We start from the raw sequence: 18,887 nt of genomic DNA on the forward strand, positions 1-18,887 counted from the left end.
GCCCCCCAAGCATTTAATTGGATATGCCTGATACTACAAATGTATGAGTTTTTTTAAATGTGAATGCGTGGTTGTCATTAGGTGCTATCAAGTTGATTCCCACTCATAGCAACCCTATGTACCACAGAATGAAACCGTGTCCAGTCCTGTGCCAGCCTCACTGTTATTCCTATGTTAGAGCCATTGTTGTAGTCATATGTCACAAAGTTTGCTTCCTTACAGAATCCAGTCTAACACAAACTAGAACGTAAATATATCAGTCAAACTTATAAGGAAAAAATGAAATCCACTTTTCAACCATTGTTATGAACCTTTCACATGCGTAACTTCAATTAATCCTCATGATCATTTTATGAACACCGTGATAAATTGGCATCTGCTTGATGGCAGTGAGTTGGGTTGGGTTATTGGAGTGATTTGTTTAATTTACATATGAAGTAACAAAAGCTTCAAATAAGTGACTTGCTCATGATTGTACATCTAGTATACAGAAGAAGCTAGATTCTAATTCAAATTTGTTTACCTCAAAGCAAAAGAGTTTGGACATTACCCCACAATGACATTTATTTAGAAATCAGAGCTTAGAAAAGGAAAACTAAAGCAGAATGAAGTCTAGCTGTAAGCTGAATACTACAGAGAGTAAACAATACACCGATTCTATAAAAGACAATGATAGTGATAAATGAAGGGATTGTGGTAAAATTCATTTCAGCTAAATCTTGAGAGTTATGAAACTTGCAAATATGTGAGAGGCTTGAGGCATTTGCCTTCAGTAAACGTGTAAAGATGAGAAGACTCCAATAAAGAGCAAGAGGTTGGAGTGCTGAAGACATCTCCAGGAACAGAAAATAGATCAGTCCAATGGGGGTGGTGGGGGTGGGAGGATACAAAAGTACAGACACTACAAGGCCTTCCAGTGAAATAATTCACATGAAAAATATGGTGTGGCCAAAAGATAAAATATCTGTTTCTCCTATAAGAGTCCAGAAAATAATAAGTTTTTCTTAGATGAAAGCAAAGAAGAAAATGGGAAGACATCATGCTAATGGATATAGTAAAAATTAAAGCAACTGTTATAAAATATCAAACTATACATCACAGCCTCTCTTGCCAATTGTTGTTCAGTGAGTCTGCAGTGATTCAGCATTTCTTATTGGGCTTTTAGTCTCTCTAGACATGGAGTCACTTATGTGCATAGATGGTATGTCATTCAGTAATCTTCCAGTGAAGTTCTGTGTCTTGTAAGGTGGTTCCACATCTTGCAAGGCAGTTCCACCATCAAAAAATATTGAGGTTTCAGCGAAACTGCTTTTATGAAAAAAAATCCCTCTGACCAAAGAGAACCTTCCCAGGTGATTCCACTCGGTGCACTAACTCAGAGCGAGTTGCTCAATTCTCTTCTAGTGGGAAAAATGTGTACTGCGAAAGCTCCACTCAATGGAGCTTTTTACCTTTATTGGGGGGTGGAGCCCCCTCATTCATTTCTACTTCTCACAGTCCATAGTACTTTCCATAGTACTGCGGTCTGTAGTATATAGCACCATGATTCAAATGCATCGATTCCTCTTTGGCCTTCCTTATTCAATGTCTAACTTTCACACTCATATGAGGTACCTGAAAGTACCATAGCTTGGGGCAGGCATACCTTAACTTCAAAGTGACCACTTCATCCTAAGATACATGCAACAGATTTACCCAATGCAATTCAGTAGTTGATTTTTTTTACTGCTTGTCAAGCTTTAATTTTGGATCCAAGTAAGTTGAAATTCTTAACTACTTCAATCTTTTCTCTATCATAATATTGTCTGTTGCTGTAGCTTGGGGGTTTGGCTTTTCTTTACATTTAGTTGCAGTCTATACAGAAAGCGGCAGTCATTGATCTTCATTTAAGTCCTTGATTTCAGCAAACAAAGTTGGGCCATCTATCTGCATGTCTGCTGTCAATAGTCAAACTACTTAGTAAGAATAAAAATTGGCAACAAAGTAGTGAGAGCAAGAAATCAGGGCTGGTATCGGGTGTGTAAATAAATGACAGTAAGGATTTGGGGATCACCTTAGTAGCTCTACTGCTCCTGTTGGAAGAAAGGGAAACTAGTAGGGGTCTCACAGGAATGTGCTTATCTTCAGCAGCTGTGCTAGTCTGGGTTTTCTAGAGAAACAAACCCAGAGACACTCGTATGTGTGTAAGAGAGAGTTTTATATCAGAGAATAGTTGTATATAAGAAAACACCCTGGCCCAGTCCAGATTGAGCCCATAAATTCAATATTAGCTCATAGGTCTGGAATTAGAGCATATGACAAAGAGCAGTCCATAAATTCTTCTACAGATTCATGCAGCACACTCAATGATGCCGAAAGCAGGAAGATCACAGGCCTGTGGGTTCTAAGTCTTGTGGATCCAGTGGTGGTAGAAGCATCTTGGGGACTCTGGCTGCCATCAGGGTGCCTTGTCCTCAGAAATGTGAAGCAGACAGAGAGTGTGTCCCGCCTCCAGGGTGGAAGACAGGAGTTCCCAGATTCCTCAAGAGAAGGTCATGCCCACACAGAGGTATCATTGGCTGTGACCTGATAGACAGGCTAGACTCCACCCATTCACTCAAGTTGACAGATTGTATCACTACCACAGCAGCTTACCTAGAACCAAATAAAATGCATCGCTACCCAAGCAGTTCTAACCTATGTATGACAGAGAGCTGCTTCATCAGCTTTCTTGGCTGTAATTTTTATAGGAGGAGCTTACCAGGAATTATTTCCATAGTGCTGCTGGGTGGATCCAAACCAACAACTTTTACGTAAGTAGCTGATAGGAAACACCTCACACCACTCAAAGACAAATGGGGGGTGAGGTGTATTGTTACCACTCCAGGTTCAGTGCCTCTTTCTCTGTTCTGCATCTTGTGTGGTGATTCTTCTTGTGTGTCTATGGCCTTAGAAACTGATGATGCATGAATACCACATGTAAGTTATGAAGGCAGCTATAGCAAAGGAAGGGTAGAACAGAGTCAGGGAACTGAGAGTTCTCATAAACTCAGTGCTATCTCTCAGTGAATAGAGAATTCTCCTTTCTCACTCAAATGATTTCAATTTTCCGTGCACAGTGGTATCCAGAAAGAAGAGAAAGCATTTCCTCTCCATGTACAGCAGGAAACAATATTTGGGGAGAAATAAAATCAATTCTCCATGGAAAGAATTATAACAACAAAAAAAGTTTGATCTTTCTCCAGAAAAAAATATTTTCTATTGCTTGTGTATATTCATGGCTGTTTATGTGCAAGTATTGACAGCATTGGGGTGGGAATTGAATTGAGCACTCTGACATGATCATTTGCATATTATATTCTTTTTTAAAATCATTTTATTGGGGGCTCATACAACTCTGATCACAATCCATACATACCTCAATTTTGTAAAGCACGTTTGTACATTCGTTGGCCTCATCATTCTCAAACGTTTGCTCTCCACTTAAGCCCCTGGCATCAGCTCCTCATTTTAACCCCTCCCTTCCCATTTCCCCCTCCTTCGTGAACACTTGATAATTTATAAATTATTATTTTGTCATATTCTGCACTGTCCAACATCTCCCTTCACCCCCTTTTCTGTTGTCCATCCCCCAGGGAGGAGGTCACATGGAGATCCCGGTAAATGGTTCCCCCTTTTCACCCAACTTTGCTCCACCCTCTCGATATCGCTAGTCTCCCCACTGGTCCTGAAGGGATCATCTGCCCTGGATTCCCTGTGTTTCAAGTTCCTATCTGCACCAGTGTACATCCTCTGGTCTAGCCCAATTTGCAAAATAGAATTGGGATCCTGATGACAATATGACAATGATACTTCAATATGCAGCATTGTTGATAAACAATAGGATGCATTATTACAAAATGTCTTTGTTGTGCTGTTTTGTACACACTAGATTTTTAAGCAGTTTAATGTTGAACATAAAATAAGCTATGATGTATCACCTTCACATTTTGGTCAAACCATAAGACAGCTTAAATATCAGCAAGTTTTCACTGCAGACTTACTATGTAGGCCCAAAAGGGAGATCATGGTACTACTTGGGGGGGAAATGAAATAAAATTATCAAGAAACCATAATCTCCATCATCTTCTTTTGCTTTTCCTAGATTGTATTATATCATTAGATTGTGCCTTAAACTTCTCCACATGGATTTACCCTTAACACCTTGAGCTTATGAGACTCAAAACCAAACTTTTCATATCTTCCCAAACTCTGTAAAGCTTCTGTTTCTTATTTCAGATAATGACAACATTATTCTCCAAAATCATGACACTCCATAGCTTCTTCACCTTCTTCCTGTTATTCGCCATCCAAATTCAAACAATATTCAATTCTAATTAATTTTCATTGTAAAGTGTTTCTGCTCTTTTATCATTTCCCAGCACTCCAATTTTGACTCTAATTTAGAATTTTTATATATATTATGTAGAAAATCATTGTAACATTGTAATTCAATCTCTCAACTTCCTGTTTTATTACTTCCTAACCACAGTTGCCTTACTAAATTATACATTTTATGACATTATTGTTTAGAATTTTCATTAATTTTTTACTGCTTATAGTGCCATTTTCTTGGAAACAATTATGTTTGGCTTATGCTAAGAAGATGCTAATTAACTGGAAAAATAAAGTTGGAAAGTGAAAGTATTTAAAATTAAAATATATATATTATAAATCTAGTGTGATTGTTTATTGTCAAAAACAATCTTATTTAGGAAAAGTAGGAGAAACATGCAACTGCTTATTTCATTTAAAAAAGAATACTAAATCAGAAGCTATGTAACATAGTGGGTTTCAAAATAATTACTATAGTTATATCATGCAATATAGTGTTAACTTTATTGAGTTTTCAAAATATACACTGGTTATATCAGAAAATACCCTTGTTTAGGGGAAATGTGTACTCTAATGTTATCAGGTAAAGAGTCAAGATATACACAACATACAGTCAGTGGTTTGGAAAACGTGGTGTGTGTGTGTGTGTGTGTGTGTGTGTGTGTGTGTGTGTGTGTGTGTAAGAGAATAAAACCCACGTGGCATGCCAAACATTGGTTAATCAAGGGTCAACTATGTACAAGAGGTCTTTGGTTTTGTGCACAACTCTTGAAACTTTTCTGTGTTTTAAAGTATTTCAAAATTAAAAGGTTAAAAAATGTCTTCTTCAGATTCAGAATTTTCTGTTTTCTTACATAATTTAAAGAGCTGTAAATTATGTTCAATGACACAATTTAGACTATAACTCAGCAGTGGAGTAGGTCTCCCCATGGCCCCTGCATCAGCAAAGCACATCCGGCTTGTCAGCAGGAAGCTGAAGGAGAGAGTATATCTGCCCTCCAGTGAGCTATTTATCTCCTTTGAGCCTCCAAATGAGGTCATCAAGCTGTGACCTGATTGACAGGCTAGACTCCACCCCTTTTCAAGTTGACGGGACATCATGTAAATATCACAAGGGACATGAAAGGACAGCGATTTGATAATGGAGAAGGAGGTGAAGGAAAAAATTAGGGAGGTGCTGTCACCCACCCAAACAAATGCATTTGAAACATATTTCCAAGAATGGAATCACAGATGTGACAAATGTATTAAGTGTAATGAAGAGCACTTTGAAGGTTATACGGTTTTTTGTTTTTAAAAAATGCAAATAGGTAACTTTGGGAAAAAATCCATTCTTTTTAGGGGGATACCGCCTTGTATGCTTGAACCCGTGGTTGTAACCATAATGTCAGTCCATTGCCTCCAGGGCCCTTCTTTTCTTTGCTGCCCCTCTACCAAGCGTAACGTCCTTCTCCAAGGTTGGTCGCTCCTGAAAGCACATCAAAAATATAGAAGAAGCCTAAGTCTTACCAGGCTTGCCTCAAAGAGCACCCTAACTGTCCTTTTCTGAGACAGATAATTTTGTCTCTTTAGCAGTCCTTTTAACATTCTTCTCCAGCACCAAAATTCAATGAATCTATTATTCGTCAAGCTTCCTTATTCAGTGTCCTACTTTTACATGCATATGAGACAGAGGAAAATCCCAGGGCTTGGGTCAGACACACTTTAATTCTCCAAGGAACATCCTTGGTTTTCAATGCTATAGATTTACCTAGTGCAATGCTTCTTTTGCTCTCTTGACTGCAGCTTCCATGAGTATTAATTGTAGATACCAGCAAAATAAATCTTTAACAACCTTTTTCTCCATTTATGCTTCCTCTAGATCTAGTTCTGAGGATGTGCTTTCTTTACACTGAATTCTAACCCACACTGAAGTTCTTGGTCTTTAGCAGCAAGCGTTTGAGGTCCTCCTTACTTTCTGCATATCCACGGTGGTTATAAACCTTCCTCCAATCCAGATGCCATGTTCTTCATCAGATATTCCAACTTCTCGACTGAACCAGTATGGTGAAAGGCTTGCACCCGGGCACACACCTTTTCTTATCTTAAGCCATGTAGTATTCCCCTTTCTGTTTCTGCAACTGCTTCTTGAACCATGTACAAGTTCCCATGAAAACGATTGTGTTTTAGAATTCCCATTCTTTCCAAAATTATCCACAGTTTTTTTATGAGCCACAGAGTCAAATACCTTGGCATAGTCAATAAAACACAAGTAAACATCTTTGAGGTATTCTTTGCTTTGAGCCAAGGTCCATATGACGTCAGAAAGGGATACCCCTTGTTCCACACCTGGAAGATCCTTGTCAATCTGCTCCTACATCCTTTGTTGGATGATCTTCAGCAAAATTCTACTTGTATATGTAATCAGTGATATTGTTCTATGGTTTGATCATTCTCTTGAGTCGCTTTTTTTTGGAATGGATACAAAGATGGATCTCTTCTCATCAGGTGGCCAAGTAGCTCTCTTCCAAACTTCATGACACAGACAAGTGCTTTCAGCATTTCATCAACTTGTTGAGACATTTCAATTGATCTTCCATCAATTATTAGAGTTGTGTTTTTGATGTCACTTTCAATGCAGCTTGAGCATCTTCCTTCAGTCCCACTAGTTCTTACTCACATGGTGAAATGTTGACTAGTTCTTTTTGGTACAGTGACTGTGTATTCTTTCTATGTTGTCTTGATGATTCCTGTATCATTCAATATTTTTGCCATAGAATCTTTCAATACTGAAACTCAAGGCCTGAATTATTTTTTGTTTTGTTTGTTTTCAAGGCCTGAATTTTTAATTCATTTCTCTCAGCTTGAGATAAATCTGAGTGTTTTCTGTACTTTTGGTTTCCTAATTCTAGGTCTTTACACGTTCCTTATAATATTTGACTTTGTTTTTTAAAAACAATTTATTAGGGGCTCATGCAACTCTTATCACAGTCCATACATATACATACATCAATTGTATAAAGCACATCTGTACATTTTTTGCCCTAATCACTTTCTTTTTTTTTCTCCTCTTTCCCTTTTTTACATTTTATTAGGGACTCATACAACTCCAATCTGCCCTTAAATCTTTTCTATTCAGCTCCTTGACTTCATCATTTCTTCCCTTAACTTTAGCTACTCTATGATTAAGAACAGGTTTAAGAATCTCTCTGACATCCACTTTGATCTGTTCTTTGCTTCCTGTCTTTTTAATGACTTTATTTTCTTCATGAATGATTGTGCTGATGCATTCCCACAGGTCCTCAGATCTTCTGGGAGTAGTGTTAAATGCAGCAATTATGTTTTTGAGATGTTGTCTAAATTAAAATGAGATAGCCTTATGTCATATTTTGCCTCTTGTGCACTTGTTCTTGGTTATGAAAAATTCTATCATGGAATTCTAACATTTTGATGTCATTATAAAATGTATTTTGAGTATAATTTTCTAATAAGAGATTGATAAAATTAGAATAAAATTCATTATAATATTATGTTTATAGCTTCTAAAAATTGTTAAACTTCTTAATTTCAGTAATGTTTTTGGTGAGTCTATCAAATTTACTACATGGGCAACCATATTATTTGAAAATAAAGATAGTTTTACATTTTCCTTTACAGATTGCAGGCTCATTTCATTTTCTTGCCCAATGAAAGGCCAATAACTTTACATAAAATATTGAATAGAAATGGTGAGCACAGATTCCTTTAATCTTGATTTTAAGATGAAAGCCTTCACTTTCATTTTTAGATTAGTTATACATATCAATGCTCTTTATCAGTGTGAAGTTCTTTATACCTAGTTATTCTACATATTTTATTAAGAATGGATAATAAAGTATATCAAATGTATGTCTATTGAGAAGATTTGTGGTTTTATAAAATGGTGAATTGTATTTCCTTATTTTCATATGTTAAACGGACATTGCTGTTCTGTAATAAATTGCACATAAGGACAATGTATTATCCTTTTTAAAGAATGTTATACAAATTAAATAAATTCAACTGCCACAGTTCTGTTTACGGGTAGTGCATCTATATTAATGAGAGTTATCCATCTGTAACTTTCTTGGATTGTAATGTAGACTTCTATTTTTATCAAAGAATAAGTTGAGAAGTTGCCTACCTGTTCAGTTTCATGGAAGAATTTGTGAGAAAAAAATATATGTATATGCATATATACAATTTTGTTAGAATTCCTTATGGAAGCCATGTTGGATTGTGTTTTCTTTTGTCAGAAAAATTTTTTTGCTACATAACATATTCCTTTGTGGACGTTCCATGTATTTGTTTCATCTTGAGTAAGCTTTGATAGTTTGTGCTTTTAAAAAAATGTATTCATCTACATGTTCAAATATATAGGCATAAAGTTTTTTAAATGATCATTTTGAACTTCCCTTTAATATCTATGCACTCTGGAGTGAGGTCACCTTGCTCATTTCAAAGATCGATAATACCCACTTTCAAAGTTCTTGCAGTTAAGTAGCATAGTCAAAACTTCTGGGGATTAGAATGTAGATACATTTGAACAGCCATCATTTGTCCTACCACAGCTGATATGGTTAAAATGTTCCTAGTATATTTATTTTCCAAGTAGTGACATTCATGGATAGTCTTTTTAAAATCTTCACTCAAATACAATATTTTAGGAAAAGAAACGTTCCAGTGTTATTTTTTCCTACTTAGCTGGCACACTAAAATTAATTGGACAGACCATGTTCTGACCTTCAATCAGCTCTCCTCAGTAAGAGCTATACCAAACTTCTTAGTGTTTATTCCCAAGGATTTTATCTAATTTCTTAGCATTGATTAATATTATCTCTTAAACCAATTTCATAATCATAATACCGATAACATAATAATAACCAAATCTTATTAAACCCTGTAAGTCAACTACATTAAACATAACTCCTTTAGCATGTTGTTGTTGTTGTTGTAGTTAGTTGTAATTGTATCAGCTCTGATACGTAATGACCCTAAAAACCACAGAACAAAACACTGCATATTTCTGTGCCATCCTCACAATCGTTCCTGTCCCTGCTTCATTGATACAGCCACTGTGTCAATCCATATTGTTGAGGGCCTTCCTCTTTTTTGCTTCCCATATTATTTACCAAACATGATGACCTTTCCAAGAACTGGTCTCTTCTGACAATATGTCCAGCATATGTAAGACAAAATCTGGCCATCCTTGATTCTGAGGACACTATGACCATACTTCTTGCAATACAGATCAGTTTGTCCTTTTAGCATATGAGGCACCAAATCAAACCCACAGAAGTCATGTCAATTCTGGCTCAGCACTCCCATAGGATGTGTATAACTGATCTTTCTAAAACAAAAATACTGTGCATCTACAACTGAAGATCTTTACAGGAGCACATAGCTGTTGTTCCTCAGAGCAGCTGGGGAATTTAAACTCCCAACCTTCTCATTAGCAGTCCTACACTTAACCCTCAAACTTACCAGGCAGTAACTACTAGTAGACATAAAAGGCAGTCACCTATAAAGGTACTCAGATAAGACTATGCTCAGAGCTATCAGCAGACACGATGAAGAGGAGTGAGTAACATATTCACATAATTGAAAGAGAACAATGCCAACCCAAGAATCCTCTACCCTCCCAAACTATTCATCAAGATAGATGGAGAAATGAAAGTCTTCCTGGAAAAGGAAAAACTCAAAGAATGTGTTAAAAGGTAACCAGGTCTACAAAAAATACTCTTACCGAATCACTGTGATCAGAAGAACAACATTCACCAAGCACAATAGGAGACCACCCCATAGAGCAACTTAAGTCAGAGGTCAACACATCCAAAAAAATAACAATAAATCCCCCTAGATAACATTAGCTGAACAGTGAAAATAAGGCATGAATGAACCCCTGCCCCCCACCACACACACACACACACACAGTACTGACAAGAAAGGAGGTAGATAAACTCCCAACACAAATGGTACAAGATGACCTCACAGAGTCCATGATGGATGAAATAACTCTGAATGTCAAATAGGCTGAAAATTAAAGGCTGGCAAAAATATGTACCAAGGAAATGTCAACTCAAAAATAGCAGGTGTTGCAATCCTAAACTCAAAGTAAAAGCCATAATAAGAGATAAGGAGGGGCACTATATAATGCTCAAGGGATTAGTGGACCAAGAACCAGTGAGCATATGAAATATATACATGCCCAATCAGAGACATACAAAATTTGTTAAACTCTCTAAAAGCTGAAAAAGAATCAAAGTAGGTGACTTTAATTCACCGCTCTTCGAAAAAGATGGATCACATGGGAAGAAGATTAGCAAGGAGGCTACAGAACTAAATTCTACAGTTATGTGATTTGACCCGATAGACATTTTTGGAGCTCTCCACCCAAATGCAAATAAACAAACAAACACCCAAATTCTTTTCAAACATACATGGTACATACGCAAAGATAGAAGACTACATGCTGGGACAAGTGTCAAGCCTGAATGAATTCAACCACATAGAGATCATTCAGAGTTCCGACTCAGACCATTATGCCTAAGGTTGGAAATCAGCAAAAGGTTGGTTAAGAAAACAAGGAAAACAATTGGAGGTTGAATTATTCCTCACTGAAAAATGAGTGGGTACTGGCCCAGATCAGAGACAAAATTAGAAAGTGTTTAGAAACCAAGGAGAGTGAGAATATGATGTACCCAAACATTTGAGACACAGCAAAGGAAGTTTGACAGCGATGAATGCACACTTGGAAAAGGAAGAGAGTCTTATGATTGATACACTATCACAATGTCTCCAGCAATTAAAGCAGAGTAATTTTGCTAATAGCAAGAGAAAAGAAATAATAAAAATCAGGTCAGAGATAAATCTGGGGAAAAAAAGAAAACAATGCAAAGAATCAATGCAGCAAAAATGTGGTTCTTTGAAAAGATTAACATAATCAATAGACCATTGGCAAACCAACCAAAGAAAGGCAGGAATAATCATCAACAGCCAGGAGGAGGGATATTACAATAGGGGAAATTACAACAGACCCTAATGAAATTTAAAGGTTAATTACACAGTACTACGAAGCCTGATACCCCAATGAACTCAACAACTTGGAAGACATGGACAAATACTTGGAAAAACAAGATTAGATTATCCCTAGATTATCCCAGATAGACAGCAAGAACCTCAACAGACCCATAGCAATATTAGAAGTAGATAGAGTTATCAAGGGATTAACAACTAAAAAAAATCACACCAGCTAGAGAGCTTCACATATTCTACCAAATATTCATAGAAGAATTGACATCAATCTTACATAAGCTCTTCCAGAGCATAGAAAAGGAGGGCAAACTCCCAAATCCTTTCTATGAAGCTAGTATAACACTGATACCTGAAGTGAGCAAGGTCCCACAAGAATTAAGAGCTTCAAACAGATATGTCTAATGAACACCAATGCAAAAATCCTTAACAAAATATTGGCTAATAGAATGGAAAAATATTTAAAACAAAATAATACAGAATGACCAAATGGGATTCATTCCAGTGATGCAGGGATTGTTCACTATCTGAACGTCCATCAACATTATTCATCACATTGACAAGAAAGAGGATTAAAAACTACATGATAATATTGATAGATACAGAAAAGGTATTCGACAACATCCAACATCCAGTCTTGTTTAAGACACTCAAGAAAATAAGAATGGAAGGAAAATTCCTCAACATAATACAACCTATATATGAAAAACCAACACCCAAGGTAGTAGTCAATTGATAAAAGATGAAAACAAATTCACTGTAAAAGGAGATCAGACAAGGATGCCCTTGTCCGCACTTTTATTCAACATCATACTGGAGAGCCTAGCAAACAACATAAGGCAAAGGAAGAACATTAAAGAATTCATCTGGGAAAAGAAGAGGTGAAGGTATTGTTATTTGCAGACTAGATGATTTTGTATATGGAAAACTACCACAAACTCCACAAGAGGAGTGCTGGAATGGATAGAGGAATATGACAGAGTGGCAGGATACAAAATAAACAGAAGTCTATTAGATTTCTATACACATCAGATGAAATCACAGAAGAGGAGATTAAAAATGTAGTAGTACCCTTCATGATGGCCAAGCACAAACTAAAATATCTAAGGATATATCTAACCAGAAAAACAAAAACATTTTACAAGGAGAACTACAGAACCCTACTACAAGAAACCAAAAGTGACCTCCATAAATGGAAGAATATCCCATGCTCCTGGACTGAAAGGGTCAATATAGTAAAAATGTCGATCCTTCCCAAGGCACTATAAAAGTTTAATGCTCTCCCTATACAAACACCAATATCTTGCTTTAAGGAATAGGAAAACTTGACCACCAACTTCATATGGAGAGGGAAGAAGCCCAGAATTAGCAGAGAACTCCTCAAAAAGAAAGACAAAAGAGGAAGGCTTGCTTTACCTGACTTTAACAACAATTATACAGCTCCAGAGGTCAAAACAGCATGATACTAATTTAACAACAGATACTCAGACAAATATAGAAGAACAGAACATACAGAAATAAAAACATTAGCATACATAAAGGCCCCCAAAATCAAAAGGGAACCAGACACTCTCTTCAACAAGAAGTCCTGAAAAGATATCTATCTACCTGCAGAAATATGAAGCAAGACCTTCACTTCCCTCCATGTGCAAGAAAAAAATCCAAGGTGGATCACAGACCTCGAGGTAAAAGCCAAACTACTGGGGCCATCAATGAGGGAATTGGAACAAACCTAAGAACTTTGGCGCAGTGAATTCATACGCTATCGGAAATGCACAGTGGAAGCACAAACAGAAAAGTGGGACAACTAAAGATAAACACCTGTGTAATCAAAAGACTTAGCCAAGAGAATAATAAGAGAGTCCACTGACTGGGAAAACATCTTTATGACACATTAAAATACATATTACTAAAATCTACAATACTCTGCTTGCCTACAATAAGAAACAGAAAACAAATAGTCCATTGAGGTGGTGGGCAAAAGACCTGAACAAAAGTTTCCCAAGGGCAGAGTGTTAGTCTGTGTTGACTTGAGAAACAAATTCATAGACACGCATATGCGTATAAGACAGAGCTTTATATCAAAGAGTAGTTGTATATTAAGAAAACATCCCAGCCCCATCCAGATCAAGTCCATAAGTCCTATATTAGCCCATATGTCCTATACCAGTGTATAATATCCTCCTCAGACTCACACAACACATGCAATGACACCAAATGCATGAAGATCACAGGCCAGTGGGTGGAAAGACTTGTGGATCTAGTGGCAGTGAAAGCATCTCAGCACTGGCTTGTGTCTCTACATGGCTCCTCCAGCTCCGGGGTTCTGACTCCATCAGCATAGCTCAATGTTGCTTGTGTGCAGGAAGATGAAGGAGAGAGTGTGTGTGTGTGTGTTTCGCTTCCAGGGAGGAATACTGGAACACTCCCAGAATCCTTAAATAGGCCATGCCCCACAGAGACTCCATTGGCTATGGCCTATTTGACAGGCTAGACTCCACCCCTTCACTCAAGTTGACAGGACATTATGTAACTACCTGTGTTAGTCTGGGTACTTTAAAGAAACAAATCCACAGAAACTCATGTGCAAAAGAAAATATTATATAAAGGTTAAGTGTACATCAAGAAAATATCCAAACCCTGCTTTGCCCAAACTCACAAGTTCAACAATAACCCATATGTCCAACACCAATCCACAAAGTCCTCCTCCATTTCACAAAACAGATACAATGACACCAACTGCAGGAAGAAAGCCTAGTCAGTGAATGTGTAAGCTTCTCAGTGCTGGCAGGGATCTCCACACGGGTGCTCCAGCACCCAGGGCTGCATCGGTCTAGGTCCATGTGGCTTCTCCTAAGGGACGTTTTGCAGGAAGCGAGCCTTTCCAGCTAAAGCAGAGAACTGGCTAAGGCAGCTGCACCCTGATCTGACCATCAGAAAACAAGAGATCTGAGAACTAGAAAGGCGAAGCTCACTGAGCCATTTATCCCTCCACCCTTCAATTAACCCCACATGTGTTTATCGGTCAGGTTGGCACAAGAAACTAACAACCTCACTACCACAAGTGGAAATCCAAATGGCCAATAAACATATGAGAAAATGTTCCTGATCATTCTCCATCAGGAAAATGCAAATTAAAACAACTATGAGATCCCACTTAACACCCTCAAAGATAGCCCATTTAAAATAGTAGAAAACAACAAGTGCTAGGGAGAGTTTGGTGAGATAGGAACTTTCATCCACTGTGGTGGTCCTGTAGATTTGTGCAGACATTATGAAAATTGGTCTGATAATACCTAAAACAAATGGAAATTGAGCTACCATAAGACCCAGCAATTCCCCAACTGTAAATATACCCAGAAGAAGTAAGAAACTGATCAGAAATCTGTACTCCAACGTTCATCATGGCACAGCTCACCAACACAAATGATTGGAAACAACCTAAATTTCTACCAATAGACCAATGGATGTAAAAACTCTGGTATATGCATACAATGGAGTACTCTGCATCCCTATAAAGCAGTGACAAATGCATGGACCACATCATCTCGTGGGAAGGGTTGGAGGAAATAATGCTATGCAAAGTTAGCCAAGGACAAAGGGACAAGTACAACACGAATCACTGAAGTAAGCTCAAAAAGCCCAGTGGGCATAGAGGATAAGCTACGTAATGCATAATTCTGGGTCTACGTTCAAGGCACTCTGGCAGGGGTCAGATTGAACCCAGGCATGCATACGGCATCCAACTAAAAAGGAGGGGTGGATGGAAAAAGACGAAGATGGTGGGGTAGCAGGGCACTAATCCACCCACAGGGAGGGTACTGTTCATGCCCCCACAGGACAGGGAGAGAAGGACCAGGCCTCAGCCCAGTGTGCCAGGCCTTGAGGGCAACCTACCAGCCTGGAGAAGCAAACTAACAGAGAACTGCAGGGCCCATCCAAAACCAAGCTATGTTGACCCCCCTCCTTAGAAGAATGTACAACGGAGGAAAGTACTGAACATTTAGCTTGGGAAGAGTGGTGGGTCTTTCCAGAGCACATGGGAGCAAACTAAGAGGGAGAGAGAAATGAGAGAGAGAGAACCTCATCATAGCTCACCAAGCCCCCAGGACAGCATTCTTACTCAGAGCAGCCAATCCACAGAGAGGACCGTAGGGCCAGCCCCACCGTGAGACATGCCATCCCCTCACTGGCCCACAGCCCTATGGCGGACAGCACTGGAGACCCAGTGCAGAAAGTGTGTCTGGTTTGAGCCCCCCCACCCCCAACAGCAAGGGGAGTGCAACAGAGCATCAAGGGGAACAAAATAGCAAAGCCTTTGAGGAATCCTGAAAATAGACTTCTGACTCAGGGAGGCAGGACTTGGCATCTCATCAGACCTGATTGAAAAACATTCATAAAGGCCACCGAACCGACCCAGAACTATTTATAGGTTATGAGGGTTTTTCTCATTTCCTTTTTATCTATATAAGATAGGCAGACAAAACAATCCCAAAAGGGAAACAATGAGACAGATGGTTCTGGGGGAAATGGGAGAGGAAGAGGCAGGGGAAAGTGAGAGGGAGTCAACAAACTCAGGGACAAGGGAACAAGAAGGGATCTAAAATTGATGGCAAGGAGGGCATAGAATGCCTGGTGGGGGTTGATCAAGTGCAATGTATCTGAGAGGAATTGCTAAGAGCCAAATGAAGGCCAAACATGATAGTGGGACAGGAGGAGAGAAAAAGAAAGCAGAGCAAAGAACTAGGAGGCAAAAGCTGTTTATAGAGATATAAATATAAGCATGCATATATGTAAATATATTTATAACAATAGGGATATAGGTGTATGTACATATATTTATATGTTAAGTATTAAAGTAGCAGATGGACGTTGGGCCTCTACTCAAGTCCTTCCTCAACACAAGAACAGTTTTTGTTAATAACTTGGCACTCTCTGATACTCACCTTCATGACACAATTGTTGAAGACAAAATGGGTGCATAAGAAAATCCCCTTAACAGAAGGACCACGGGGTGGAGATGAGACAATCAGGGTACAGTGTAGCAACTATGAAACATACAATTTTCCTCTAGTTCTTAAATGTTTCCTCCCCCCTCACTATCACTATCATGATACCAATTCTACCTTCTAAATCCAGCTGGACCGGGGGATGTACACTGGTACAGAAAGGACTGGAAACACAGGGAATCCAGGACAGATGAACCCCTCAGGACCAGTGGTGAGAGTGGCGATACCAGGAGGGTGGAGGGAAGGACAGGGAGAAGGGGGGAACAGATTACAAGGATCTACAGGTAACCTCCTCCTTGGGGGATGGACAACAGAGAAGTGGATGAAGGGACACTTCGGACAGTGTAAGATATGACAACATAATAATAATTTATAAATTATCAAGGGTTCATGAGAGAGGGGGGAGCAGGGAGGGAGGGAAAAATGAGGAGCTGATAAAAATGGCTCAAGTAGAAAGCAAATGTTTTGAGAATGATGAGGGAAGCAAATATACAAAAGTGCTTGACACAATGGATTTGTGTGTGTGGATTGTGTTAAGAGTTGTACAAGCCCCCAATAAAATGATTTAATTATTTTAAAAAGAGAGAAAATGTGAAGAAAGCTGATGATGCCCAGCTATTAAAAGATGCAGCATCTGGGATATTAAAGGTTTGAGGTTAAACAAGCGGCCATCTAGTAGGGAAGCAACTAAGTCGCACACCAGCCTGTGTGAGCATGAGGTGTTGACAGGATCATGTATGAAGTATCAGTAGATCCCAAACAAACAATTTTATCTATGTGAACGAGATGGGTCAGAGTGGAGACACAAAGCCCATCTGTAGACACTTGGAGGTCCCCTCACAGAAGGGACGATTCAGAGAGGGTGCAATATAGCATCGATGAAACACCCAACATTCCTCCAGTTCTTGAAGGCGTCTCCCCTACTCCCATAATCCCAGTCCTATCTTACAAACCCTGCTAGACCAGAGTACATGCAGTATATACTTGTGTGCAAGTTGAGTTTTTCAGCACATTTTTAATGCAGTTTTGTGGTGAAATTAGGTGCCTCGGCTGATATTTGGGTTGGCTTATACTTGAGTCTATATGGTACATTGGTACAGATTAACCCCCCAGGAATTGTAATGGGAGTAGCAATATCATGAAGGGAAGTAGAGAGTGGGGTGGGGTAAGGGAATAAGAGGGAATCGATCACAATGCTGGATTTATAAACCCTCCTCCCCCCAATGGGGGTCAAAGAACAGAAATGTGTGTAAAGGGAGACAGCGGATGGTGTAATATGAAAATAACAATAATAACATATAATTGGTCAAGGGTTCACAAGGGTGGGAGTGTGGGGGAGGGAGGTGAACAAAGAGGATCGGATACCAAGGGCTCAAGTAGAAAGAAAATGCTTGGAAAATGATGATGGCAACATATGTGCAAGCATGCTTGACACAGTGGATTTACAGGTTGTTTTAAGATCTGTAGGCGCCCTCAATAAAATGATTTTTTAAAATATGGATACATATAATCACATTTTAATCTAATAATGATTTACATCCTTGAAAAAAAAAGCTATGAAAACTCAGATTAACTTTTTGAAGCTACACCTTCTTCAATGCGATTTACCCAAACTTTCTTCAATTTCCATTTTCTATACTGTCAGGAATCTGGGCACTATTGTAACTTGATACTTCTAGGAATAAATTTTAAAAGGAATCTTGATTAACTTTGCACCAGGGTCTTTTTTTAAAATCAACAAGGAAATATTCAAAAGATGCAAGTATTTTGATATTACAAAATATGGAGATTTTTTAAGTAGGTATCCGTAACCAAAGAAAAAGAGATTTGAGCGATATCTTTGCCAAGACAAATAGAGATTCAGTTAAACAAAACTTGGTTACAAAAGTATTCCTATCAGCATGACATAAATAGAAGAATAAACATCCATCCCACAATAAACGGGAGGAAGCATAGGTAGTTGGAGGGAGGACAGGCCACACCTAGGGAGGTACATGAGAGCCCAGCATAAAGAAGGAGTAGTGGGGTAGGGAGAGGAAGAACCGGGAGGGGGAGAATCTGAATGGATGGTATGTGGGGCGGCAGGGTACTAACCCACCCGGGGGAGAGTATCGGTTGTGTCCCCACAGATCTGGAACATGCATATGGACCCCAACACGACACACCAAACAAGGAGGGCAACGCAAAGTACAGAGGTCTACACAAACAGGCTGGACGACAAGCCGGCCCAAACCAGAATTAGGCCGACCCCCACACTCGAATGGAATACCACAGAAAACAAAAATAGATCGTCTGGAGTGGGAAAGGTACTGACCCACCACACCACATCCAGAAGGAAGCTGAAACAAAAGAAGGAGAAAGGACGTAGTGGAGTACACCTGGGTCCACCAAGCCCAAAGTCGATAGACCAGCTAGAAGGGCCCGTCATACAGAGAGGACCATTCAGCTGACCACACTACGAGATACGACATCCTGCACCAACACATGGCCCTACAT

At 38.9% G+C, this 18,887-nt stretch overlaps 1 long non-coding RNA gene across 2 annotated transcripts in view; it reads right to left on the reverse strand.

Annotated features, from left to right (window-relative positions):
- LOC142443238 (uncharacterized) overlaps positions 1–18,887 on the reverse strand; it is a 73,169-nt gene that overhangs the window by 46,251 nt on the left and 8,031 nt on the right. The window contains exon 4 of one of the 2 annotated variants that reach the window (XR_012783502.1): positions 4,889–5,821. The exons of the other annotated variant lie outside the window; for it this stretch is intronic. This is a non-coding gene — a long non-coding RNA (uncharacterized LOC142443238). Of the gene's footprint in view, positions 1–4,888; positions 5,822–18,887 lie in introns of those variants that run through there. 2 annotated transcript variants of the gene reach the window in all.

Source organism: Tenrec ecaudatus, chromosome 3 (genome assembly GCF_050624435.1).
Source record: "Tenrec ecaudatus isolate mTenEca1 chromosome 3, mTenEca1.hap1, whole genome shotgun sequence".
Classification (NCBI taxonomy): domain Eukaryota; kingdom Metazoa; phylum Chordata; class Mammalia; order Afrosoricida; family Tenrecidae; genus Tenrec; species Tenrec ecaudatus.